At 41.5% G+C, this 12,200-nt stretch overlaps 1 protein-coding gene and 1 long non-coding RNA gene across 3 annotated transcripts in view; one reads left to right on the top strand and one right to left on the bottom strand.

Moving 5' to 3' along the window:
• Nucleotides 1-5,335, bottom strand: part of LOC149464614 (uncharacterized) — a 50,872-nt gene extending 45,537 nt beyond the window's left edge. Inside the window, exon 1 of the long non-coding RNA XR_016312382.1 lies at nucleotides 5,215-5,335. This is a non-coding gene — a long non-coding RNA (uncharacterized LOC149464614). The remainder of the gene's footprint in view (nucleotides 1-5,214) is intronic.
• ASIC2 (acid sensing ion channel subunit 2) overlaps nucleotides 1-12,200 on the top strand; it is a 655,219-nt gene that overhangs the window by 392,766 nt on the left and 250,253 nt on the right. The gene's annotated exons all lie outside the window — the stretch shown is intronic.

The following is a 12,200-nucleotide window of genomic DNA, read 5'->3' as shown; positions in this document are numbered from 1 at the left end:
TTCTCCTACTGACATCAACAATAGGGAACTATTCCTCCTACTGACATCAACAATGGGGAACTATTCCTACTGACATCAACAGTGGGGAACTATTCCTCCTACCGACATCAACAGTGGGGAACTACTCCTTCTACTGACATCAACAATAGGGAACTATTCCTCCTACTGACATAAACAGTGGTGAACTATTCCTCCTACTGACATCAACAATTGGGAACTATTCCTCCTACTGACATCAACAATGGGGAACTATTCCTCCTACTGACATCAACAATGGGGAACTATTCCTCCTACTGACAACAATGGGGAACTATTCCTCCTACTGACATCAACAATGGGGAACTATGCCTCCTACTGACATCAACAGTGGGGAACTATTCCTCCTACCGACATCAACAGTGGGGAACTACTCCTTCTACTGACATCGACAATGGGGAGCTATTCCTCCTACCGACATGGACAATGGGGAGCTATTCCTCCTACCGACATGAACAATGGGGAGCTATTCCTCCTACGGACATGAACAATGGGGAGCTATTCCTCCTACTGACATGAACAATGGGGAACTACTCCTCCTACTGACATCAACAATGGTGAACTACTCCTACTGACATCAACAATGGTGAACTACTCCTACTGACATCAACAATGGTGAACTACTCCTCCCACTGACATCAACAATGGGGAACTAGTCCTCCTGACATCAACAATGGGGCACTATTCCTCCCTCTAATAACAAAGATGGGGCACTGTTTACTCCCACTGATGATATAAAAAATTCTACTCCTGTTGCCCACAGCCTGGCCTCACAAAAGTCTGAAGGACAGTAAACTGGCCCTTTTGTTTAGAAAGTTTGGAGAACCCTGGTCTAGAATATTGAGATAGACCTCAACATGTATTTTTATGGACCCCTGTCTGCTTGTAAGCTTCTTATAGAATTGTAACAGTTGGTTTTATAGGTTTTGCAATGCAGACAATGTAATACTTTTCTCTAGTGTATTATTATGCATATTGTATTACTTCTACTGTATGCTACCACACGGGCTATCAAGTCTGCCTAGCCTGCATTTCCATAGTGACAAAGGGGTTATGTTTATGTATAGGAGACGAGAAGTATTTTTATCTTGATGGAAATGAATGGAGATGGTGCAGTATGGATGCTCCATTGTGCACATCCGTCAAATTGTCTTGGCGTGTCTGGATACCGCCAAGTTGTGGGACATGCAAATCGGTGGGAGGGCTCAGAGTGACATTAATAGGACACTGCAGCTCCAAAACAAATGACAAGTGGAATTTCATGCAGGCAAGAATCATTTAATTTACTCGATAAATGGTGAAGAGACATGCTTGTATTTTCTATTACACAATATCAGATAAACAGCTGTCTGCATTTGTAGTGGTGAGTGAAATAGAATACATGTACTGTTCTGGCTGACAGGAACACTAGGCTATTCAGGTGTGATGGGAAAGAAGTTTATACATTGTCTGGAGAATTACATACGGTACAGACAACACAAAAGAAAAAAAAGGTGGAACGCCATTTTTTTAACTATAAAAAACAAAAAATACAAATATATAAAACACAAAAAGCTTTTGCTGCTTTGCACACCTTCAAGCTAGAGCTGTCCCAGCCAACAGTCTTCAGGCAGCCTGGGCTCAGAATATTGTTGTATTTGTTGGCTTTTACACACCATCATTACATGGGCCCTGTCCAGAGCAGGGCTGTCCTAGATACCCCCCCCCCTTAAATCTTTTGGTTGGCCCAGTGACGTCATTGGTCCTTCCTCTCTTGAGCACTTCTGGGGTCAGAGCTGTTAAAATCCTAGCACATCTGTACAAGCAGATGGGGGTCTTTCTGTTCTTTTGATATGATAAAAAAACCCTTTAAAATATGAAATAAATCAATAAAAGATGGAGACACACACACGGACATGCTACAAATACATACACACATGTAGTCAGGACACACAAATATCATCTATTACATCCCTGCGCTTGCCAGAGATAGTCATTTTAGAGCTGTCATTTCAGTCTGATTTTTCTGTCACTGTTTTTACCATGTTTACCATAAGTCCAACACATTGAGCACTGCCGCCAATGTGAAAGAGCCCTTAAATTTGCCCAGGCTGGTCAGTAAATGATGGCCATTGTAATAGAAAAATGCCTAAAATCTACAAATCTGAAAAATTAATCATACCGCACTGACATATGTATAAAAATCTACACATAATTGGGCTCCCTGGTCTTAAAATGAATAGGAGAAAGTCCTTTTGTGATTTTTCTTTGATATCTTAAATAAGTACATTTTATGTTCAACAAGCTAAAACGTTTCCTATTTTGTCCATGATTCCGCTTATTATAAGAAATGTTCTAAAAAATGGTGAGAAAAAAATGTTGGTGTGCAAAGTGGTTAACACGTTATTATTGAAGAAACCATAAAAATGCACTATCTGGTCTCTGCATTGAAAGCCTAATTATAACTTCATATCCTGTGGCATATAACAGTATAATTATAATGTCATATCTGTGACACATACTTGTCACAGTTGCCAATGTGCATTTGTCAGCTATCAGTTGAACTTTCAAGCCCTCAAATAGCTGGTGTCATAGATGATCACATGTGCAGCATGACCACTTTATATTTAACCTCTTCACGCTGGCGCCTCCCTGCCCTTTAAGCCCTGGTTCACATGTATGTGGCCGTGCGGGCTGCATTTTGCGTGGGCACGAAAGCCAATTAGTTTGAATGGACTCCCGTGCCCCATGACGCGCAAAGCAGAAGTCCCTGAACAACTTCTGAAAACTCAGCCCACACGGGAACTTTGGTTTCCAATACGGTTGCGTTTTCCAGTGCGGGCGGCATGCCATTAGAACTTTTCGTACGGATCCGCAGCAGCACCACCCACACAGATGTGAACCTAGCCTAAGGGGTTTCAGATGCTGGGAGGCGGGGTTTTAGGATCATGTGACCTCCGTGATTCGTTGTCATGGCGGTCACATGATTGGAAAAGATCCCGGATGCAAGGGGAGATCGGGACCTTTCCGCGAGATACCAACATATGTGCTGGGAGCACGCAGGGCACGCGCTTTCAGCACATCTGTGTTTTCAAATGGTACGCAAATATGCAGCCGCTCAGCGTCAAGGCCCTGCCACTGAGAGCCCGCATATTTGCGTATGGTCGTCATCAAAATCCAAGGGGTTAAATAGAGGATGGAAAAGGATAGCAGGGTTTATAGCAATTTCTTGTTAAGTTCTTTTAAGTCTGTATCATATGAGGGGCATTCAAGTAAAACCGGGAAACATTTAATTTTACAAGGTATAAAGAGGGATGCTAGCATGACGGTACTACACGCAGTATTATGTGGCAAGTGTGTCCTACTACTGATAGGTGGCGCACATGTCGCAGGCCAGTCCAGAGACCGTTAATCAAGATGGCAGACATCAGTGCTTGTACGTGCATAGAACAGCATGTGGTGATGACGTTTCTTGTGAATGAAGGTGTAAAACCTGCGGATATCTACTGAAGACTTCAAGCACCATACGGTGAGACACTTACTGTGCTGTGGTGAGACACCACACCACAGTAAGACATTTGATTGGTGTAAACATTTTAAAGATGGCCGTATGTCTATCAGTGACAATCTCAGCCATGGTGGTTCGCAGCCCACAGCAGTCATTCCCGTGAACATTCAACATGTGGAATGCCTGATCCTGGATAATCAACGCATAACCTGTTGTGAAATTGCACAAGAGACGAATCTTTCTGTGGGAACGGTGAACACAATGATGACGAAGTAAAGCAGGCTGTCCTAGGATGGTTCAAGCATACTGACAAATCTTACTATGCCGAAGATTTCCAGGCATTAGTTAAATGCTGGGATAAGTGTATAAATGTAGCAGGAGAGTATGTTGAAAAATAAATGCGGTTTCCACTCTTGAAATTTGTTCTTTAATTACAAAAACTCAAAAGTCCCGGTTTGACTTGAACTCCCCTCGTACAATGTGATTAGAACACCTTACTTTACCAGTATATGGTACACTTTAGTGTTAGTACTTTACTTAGTTAACTTAAACCCTATTGTGGGTGCACTGTGACCCTACAACAAAGCTGTGCCACTTCAAGCACCCTTGTGTGTTCTTCCCAAGACTCCGACCACAGAAGGTGCAGGCATCCTGTTCAGCCCGATAATAATCACATTATATAAAGAGCGTGGAGGCCCACACTATAAATCAGCCGATAGTGGAGTGTACAAAGCTGGCTGCAGCTAGTCTCCTCCCATGCCACGGCCTTCTAATGCATTTCACCCTCCCACAGGCCTAATCCCCTCTATGGAAGAAGACTAGCTCAGGGGCGGACTGACAACTTATGGGGCCTCTGGGCAATAGAGGATCATGGGGCCCCTGTGTCCTCGCCCACACTGAAACCACACCCAAAAAAGCCTATGAAAGGTACCAGGGGCATCTCATGGGGCCCCATACTGACCCCGGGCCCTCGGGCAGTGCCCGAGTACCCGAATGGTCAGTCCGCCCCTGGACTAGCTGAAGCAAGCTTTGTACTCTCCACTATCAGGCTGATTTATAGTGTGTGGCTCCATGCTCTATTTTGGGAGCGCACACAAACCAAATATTTTGCTGCACACCAGTTCCAGCAGCACCTTTTTTGCCTTTTTTGATGGATACAAATAGTTGTCAACTAAACTAGATTAAAGGCATCCAGAGTACATTACAACACTTGGAATAACTATTGATATTCTTTGTGGATACGCAAGATTGATGTGAAAGCAATAATAAACAGATTGCTTTAATAATTGAACGCATAGCTGCAAAGGGAAATGAAATTAATTTACACTGACCCCTTATGTTATGGTCCTTGTGGATTTACTTTTTTTCTGCTAAGTGGCAACTTTACATAGCTATAATTTTGTATGAATATATGTCCAAAAGAGACATTTTTCGTACGTGCTTAGGTTTGACTGTATTTTCATCCACTGAATATATGTAAATTCCCCTAAATGGCTTTTAAAAATGTGGCTTTTACTGCTTTCTATCACTTGCAGGCTATACTTCTAACACTCTGTGTGAATCCATTTTGTACCTTTATTTTCTTGTTAACTAAAGGGCTTGTGTGGGCAATATAAAACACTCTCAGAACATTTCTAACGGTTAACATTATACGATCAGCATTTTTACACTGTTTATGAGGCCTTTCGCACCTGTCAGTCATTGGGCTCATATCCTGCTGGGCTTTCTTCTGGCATTGGTATAATATGATATAATCACTGGGAGAGCAGACGAGGATGCAGCAGGCATTGCAGTCTAAAGAGAATTTTAAAATGACCCTGTCAAGGAAAAAAAAAAGGAGAAAAAGTTTATCTGCAAAAGCCGAAAGTAAGAGAAATATGGACTTTTTTTTTTTTTATCTCCCTATAATACTTACCTAGGTGGCTGCAGCATCACTCCGATCCTGCATCTGTCCCCCACCAGCTCTGCGGATTGAACATAATTTATTGGAGTCTGATCCATTATGCTCCCCAATCCGCAGATCCGATCGCCGGCATGCAACTTATACGGGGTGACACCGGACCCGCTCCACGAAAAGGTAAGTTGTAAAGAAAGTCGACGATCCCCGCAGGATGCCACTGTCAGCAATCACATGACCACTGATCACTGCATTCTCACAGAAGCACTGAGCAGAGCAGTGTCACCGCTGTTTGCTCTGCCCCCCCCCCCCCCCCCGCCGCTCAGTGGAATGCTGGGTTGTGGAGGGGGAGGGTAAGGGAGCGGCTGGCTCAGTTGCTCAGTCTGTCAGCGGATCACTGAGAGGCTGAGCCAGGTGCTGCTCCAGACTCTGGGGTGGATCCTAACTTTTGCAGTCGAGATCTTTCCCCAGCTTGGACCAGCTGAGTGACATCAGCCGACAATGACTGTCAACTGCAAACGGGTCACAGTAGTGCAGAACAAACTGCATTCCCGTGATCCAGAAGAGAAGTACAGCCAAAAGAACTTTGGGTGTACTTCTCCTTAAGTACTTACCTTTCTCACTGCCCATGCCACTGAACACTGAAGGAATCTTCTGCTACTGTCAGCTAAGAAACTTACATTTCCAAACGTGCTGATCTCCTCCCCCAATCAGTGTCCTGTAGTGACTTGGAAGTCAGTGGGATTTGTCACTGAGAGTAATAGGGGTCCAAGGAGATTGATACTCCCAGGAGTGTTGGTTTCTAGGTGGTTTTTAGAGTGGAGTGGCATTCTGTGCCATAGGTATCAGAAGAGGTACTTTCTTCTTTTACAGGTAGACCATTTTTTTTCCCTGTCAGGATCGCTTAAATCACACAGTTAACTGCTTGGAGATTAAATGACACTTCATGACCATAATTATGGGATCACCCTCCTAAATTATTGGGTTAAAATGTTTCTAGTGAAGAGTACCTTCTGACAACAGTTTGGGGCAGGCTATATTTTGTCTCCCCCCAAAGCCAACTTCATGAAGATAGGGTTTGACAAATTGAGTATTTAGTAACTTGAGTAGTCTTCAGAGCCACATTTGGTTCAAATGGAAATTTCAATTCCAGGTCTTCACATCCAACATCAGACTAGACTAATTCTCTTCTGGCTAGATGACCACAAATTCCCACAGACACACTCCAAAACCTTCTGAGAAGAGTGGACTATGTGAGAGCCCCAAAGGGGGTGCCAACTTCATATTTATGCCCATGGTTTTTGAATAGGATACCCAACAATTTCATGTAGGTGTGTTGGCCAGGTGTCCAGAAACTTTTGGCCATATATTGTACCTATTGCCCCTTTATTGTGGATTCAGTCTCCCTCCATTTTACTGTAGGAAAGTGGGTTATTGTTATGTGGAAACTGAATCATTTTTTCTTTTTTGGCCAGAACTGCATTCTCTTTATTTACTCTAAATACTGACGTCTTGTCAGATAAAATCACAAATTTAATATTGTGCATTCAGCCTGCCCCAACCCCTTTGCATTTTCACAAGCTCATTTCTTTTTATCTATTGTGCCTTTTCTATTTTAATGCTGCATTTGCATTTCCTTGTAGTAGAATAAAACAACTGTTTATGCATGATTTGGGAGTAATTATAATAATAGCTTTAAGCCGAAATAAAATGTCATGAACATGGCAACTGAGTTGCTGTGCACAAATGGAGATATTGCATATAACTGTAAAGTCACTCCTTCTTCTGTCACATTGCAGTATGTTCCTTGAATCTAACTTTACCCTGTGTTCTTCCTTTGCTGTAAACTTAGGGATGTATTAAGGTGGAGGAGAAGAGGGGACAAGGCTCGTTTTCTGTCTACCAAAAACATAAAATCACTAATGCATTTCAGTTTTATAAATAATTGCAAATAGTAGGACACAGGTCAACCAAGATCAGGACAGTTGGTGTGCTTCATCTCCAGGTGCAAACAGTTGACTTTTTTTGTGTGCAGGCTAAATGTATCTTGCTCCTGGTGGTGCCTGCCTAGACCCTGAACCAACGTCAGATCAATCAGGTAATCCACTCACTTCACATAATCAATCACTCATGCCAATACTCTTTAGTTGTGCTCATTCTTCCAACTGACCACAATATAAGGAACAAATATCTGCTGACCACCCATATAAAGGGATGCTTTTCCACTAACTATACAGGTAAGGGGCCCTTACATTTTCACTCTCTGCATTACATTTTTTTTTTTTTTACTTTCGTAATTGTGACGCAAAATATTGTTGTCATATAGATGAAAGGGTGGTCCCCTGGGTGTTAAATATGCCAGGCACATCACTACCATTATGTCAGGTCAGGGTGTATGAAAAAAAAAACACATAGATTTGTTTTTCTTGCCTTCCACCATGGGTTGTAGGAAAGAAAATCGCCTGATTCCTCCATGACACCGAGTGTTTCCTGCAATGCTATTGTGTTCTGCCGGGGGGGACAGGTGCCTTCTTGGCCAACAGAACACAATTACTGCTAGCTGCTATAGTCGCTGGCAGTAATCGCATGTAAAAAAAATCCAACAGGCTGTTTTTACCCAAGCTGATCAATGGATCAACTTGGGAATAATCAGCTTGCCCATACATGGTTCAAAACATGGCCGGTCCCTGCTGAACTGGCGGAATTTCTATCAATATATGGCCGGCTTTAGAAAAGAGCTGTTTTATCCATGTGCTTCTTAGCTGATCCACTTATTCCATTTACTGAACAAATGTGTGTGTTTCTTTTGTCAACCTGTAAGTAGATAATCTGTGATAAAATTCCATCTATTTAAATATGCTAATTCACAACAATGCAACATGAATATGCATCTCACGGAATATGATATTCCTATGTGTTTATCATAATTTACAGGGAATGGGACAACTGGGAAATGGGATTACAATCAAATCGCCATTAGCCATCATGTTAGATTGATAGCAGTAACATTTCTACGTCGCTTATTCCAGACGAATTGACTACATTGACCTAATTCTGCTGAGCGGTTATGCTGAACTTTTATGAGGACATTTTCTGTTTTGTAGGTGTTATTAGACATTTTAGCTCACGGTCATTTGCGTGTGTGTGTAGTTTGGATGGAAACCTGTTAGTTCTCGCACTGTATGCCAAATGAAGTACATAACAGAGGGAGCTTAAACTACGCTATCCACTTGCTGCCTAAGGGAATCCGAAAAAACTCTGTGCCGTATGCAAGGATTTTCTGTAACAGACACTCCCCATCCTTCTGGTGTCTCGGCACCTCGGATTGCCTATTTTCCAAGTTGTGTGATGGCCTATTCTGTCTTTCTACTTCATTCTTTGTTTTCTGTTGTTTTTTCTGTCTAAAATCTTAATTCCTTACGAACGTTGAAGATTTAGTGTTGTTCCATCACGCTTGTTAATAAACACAGTAGCAAGGTATAATTTATTTTGAGAACACCAACCATGAGATTGGCCTTTCTTTATGCTGCAGGTTTCTTTAAACTCTGCTGAATTCTCAGTGGAATATGCCATTGACTAGCTACCACGTAAAGTTCAATTTATAACATGGCAGTAGTATCCAGGATAGCATGGGGCATCAAATTGGTGTCTAGCAGTACTTAATATTATTATTACTATACAGGACTTATATAACGCCAACAGTCTGCTCAGTGCTTTACATTATGGAGGGAGACAGTACATGAGACAGTACAGTAACAATACAGTTCAATACAAGAGGGATTAGAGGGCCCTGCTCCTTGGAGCTTACAATCTAGGAGGGAGGAGATAGTGGTACAAGAGGTAATTAGCTGTGGGGGATGGAGTGGTAGGTGAAGTAGTGGATTCCAGTATTAGCTGGGGGTGGGGTAGGCTTCCCTGAAGAGATGTGTTTTCAGAGTGTGCCTAAAGGTGAACCGAAATCAAATGAGCAATGCTGAGCTTCAAAAAAGTATGCTTTTACGTTGGGTGGAATGTGTACTGAGTTTATTGAAAAGGTTTTGTTTGTATGTATTGGTATAGCTTGTGGAGCAGTCGGGACCAGATGAAGATCCTTCTCTGTACAGATGCTAACTCTATATGTGCTGTTGATGTTGGCCCAGTACACTGTGGCAGATTGGAGAGTAGAAAGGTCTTTTATTCCATTGTTCTTTTCAATGAAACATCTGCCTAGGTATAGGTAGCCTTATGTGCAGACTAGGATTGAGCGGACAAATAAGCACTTATCTCCTGAGGTCCCAATTTCACAGACATTTTATACACTTTAATCATTTTTCACTGAAAGTTACACTAACCTTTTACAGTATTTGCTGCCATTATCTTGAAAGCTTTCCACGGGAGAAGCGTTTGATATTTTAGAGACTCTGTGATTGAAGCAGCCTAGTTTCTGCTTTATTTATCTTGCATTGTAGAGTGTGACATGGAATGCTGGCATGTGTGATAGAATGGGGTCCCCCTCCCCCTTTCTATTAGTCATAACTGTGTACTTGTTCTTGTTTGACTTGCATATTATACACTGTTATTATCTTTTTTTTTTTTTTTTTCCAGTTTGTACTGTGGAGCTGGGCTAAACCTGCTAAGTGCTGTTTGCATTTAACCTGGTCACATAACACAATCCTAGGAAAACAAAAATGTTATTAAGGGGTCCCTGTGTCTACAACAGTCAGCTGTGGAGGAATTTAAAGCCAAATTAAACCCAAAAACAACAATTTATTATATTGCAACTTACCAGTTCTCAAATGCGGTGGCTTCTTTATTTTCACTTGCAGATCTGGCCAGCAAATCTTTTGTTTTTAAACTTCCTTTACAGACCAGGCTGTCCAGCAAAAGTGGCAATTGAAGGATTGAGACAAAACATTTAACAATGATGGGGCTCTGCGGAAGAGGGCACAACCTCAAAACATATATGCCATTTTGTGCCATTGAGGCAGTGTCTGGGGGAGGCTGTGACAGTTCAGTTGTCTATTATTATTATTATTATTATTATTATATTATACAGGATTTATATAGCGCCAACAGTTTGCTCAGCACTTTACAATATAAAGGGAGACAATACAGTTCAATACAAGAGGGATAGGAGGGCCCTGCTCCTCGGAGCTTACAATCTAGGAGATGATTGATGTCGACTGGGTTGAGGCACTTTTTGATTTTATGGATATTGTAAGAGCTACATCAACATCAAGTATTTGTGTGAGTACAAGACAATTTGAAAAAAATTAATTGAGGGTTTTAAACTATGCCAGTGTGCTCTGTTTGACAGTTGTGCGTACAATGGTCAGATTTTATTCATTTATGTAAAACTTGTTCCAAAATAAAAAAAAAAAGAACCCATATTCCTGAATCCACACAAGCAATGTGGCTGCAGGGATCTCCTCCACTGTGCTATTGTATTCTGAGGGTACAAAATCAGAAGTGAACTTGTTGGAGGGGGCAAAGAAAATCTGGCTGAGATTATGGATGCTCTGCAAAGCATGCAAGTGCATATTCAGGCGGCTCCAGTCCCCTGCTTTCCATATTTTGAAAGTATTCACAAGGCATACCACCATGTAGTAATGCAAAGGATAAAACACTTGTGTGAGTTCCCTTGTATTCATTTTAGGCATTATCTTTTAATTTAGGTGGATGTTTTTAAGTATTCAGATGATGATCCCTTCATGGCATTGCTCAAGGGAGGGGGGTTTGTGTCCTGATGGCGACAACCGTGGACCATTCCTGCATAATGATCTCTTGTAGTCTTCATCAAAATAATGTGCCGGGATGGCAATACAAAAGTGTAATTGGGAAACAAGGACAACCTCTTTGCCTCATTTTAGCATAGCCCAGGGTTCACGTTATTTTAATTAGGCCACATGTTTTCTTTATGAAAATAATAACATAACATTTACTGAACTTGAAAAGGAAAGCTGACAGACTGCATAGGGAGACATTAGGATCAGTTAGGAATTTCTCATTTTTTTCTGTTCGATAGCTTTTTGGGCAATCAACCCCTTTTGGTGCCGTTTTTATTCTCATTATTGGAGGCTTTCTTTCTTTTCTTTTTTTTGTGGTTGACTTGAGTTAAGTTTCAGTTCACACTACCACTGGCCATTAGAGCACAGCGTGGTCAGTTTTCTATGCTGGGAACTCTGTGTGCTCTCCTCCCAGTGATCAAACTCCTGTTGACACACCCCTTCCCCCTGCATAGCCATTCACTGGGAAGACCAGTGTGCTGCTGTTCTTTCACCTTTGCCTCTCTGTGCAGCTGAGAACAGAGGGTGTGTGGTCACTTGCAAAAAAAAAATAATATATATATATATATATATATATATAAATACCTTTCTCCCCTTTTTTATATCTATACACAAATGTTTTACCTTTCATTTCTATTTTAAACTGTATGGGTTTTACAATCTGAGGGTTTACATATATACTTTAAATATACCTTTTGAAAGCATTTTACTTTATCTGTTTAACAAGTGCAAAAAAAGTAGATGTTCATACAACCAGAAATCTTGTGAGCTGATAACTTTTTTGTGCTTTTTGCCTCTGGACTGCCATCAGTCAACATTGTCCCCTGCTATCTCTGTAGACTCCAAAGCAATGCAGGTTAGGACGGTTGTCGCCCTTGGACAGCAAGTGTGTTAATAGCAGGAATACCAGGTTAAAATATAAGAAAAAAGCGTGAAAAGAGAAAACGAATGAATCCACCACATCTTGCAATACTATAATTTTTTTAATCTTTGGTTTATATGCTTTAACAAGGAC

The sequence above is a fragment of the Staurois parvus genome, unplaced genomic scaffold (genome assembly GCF_062004578.1).
Source record: "Staurois parvus isolate SC_StPar_1 unplaced genomic scaffold, SC_StPar_1.0 ptg000151l, whole genome shotgun sequence".
In the NCBI taxonomy this organism is placed as follows: domain Eukaryota; kingdom Metazoa; phylum Chordata; class Amphibia; order Anura; family Ranidae; genus Staurois; species Staurois parvus.
Note: the sequence above shows the minus strand (reverse complement) of the source record. Positions and strands in the feature narration are given on the sequence as shown.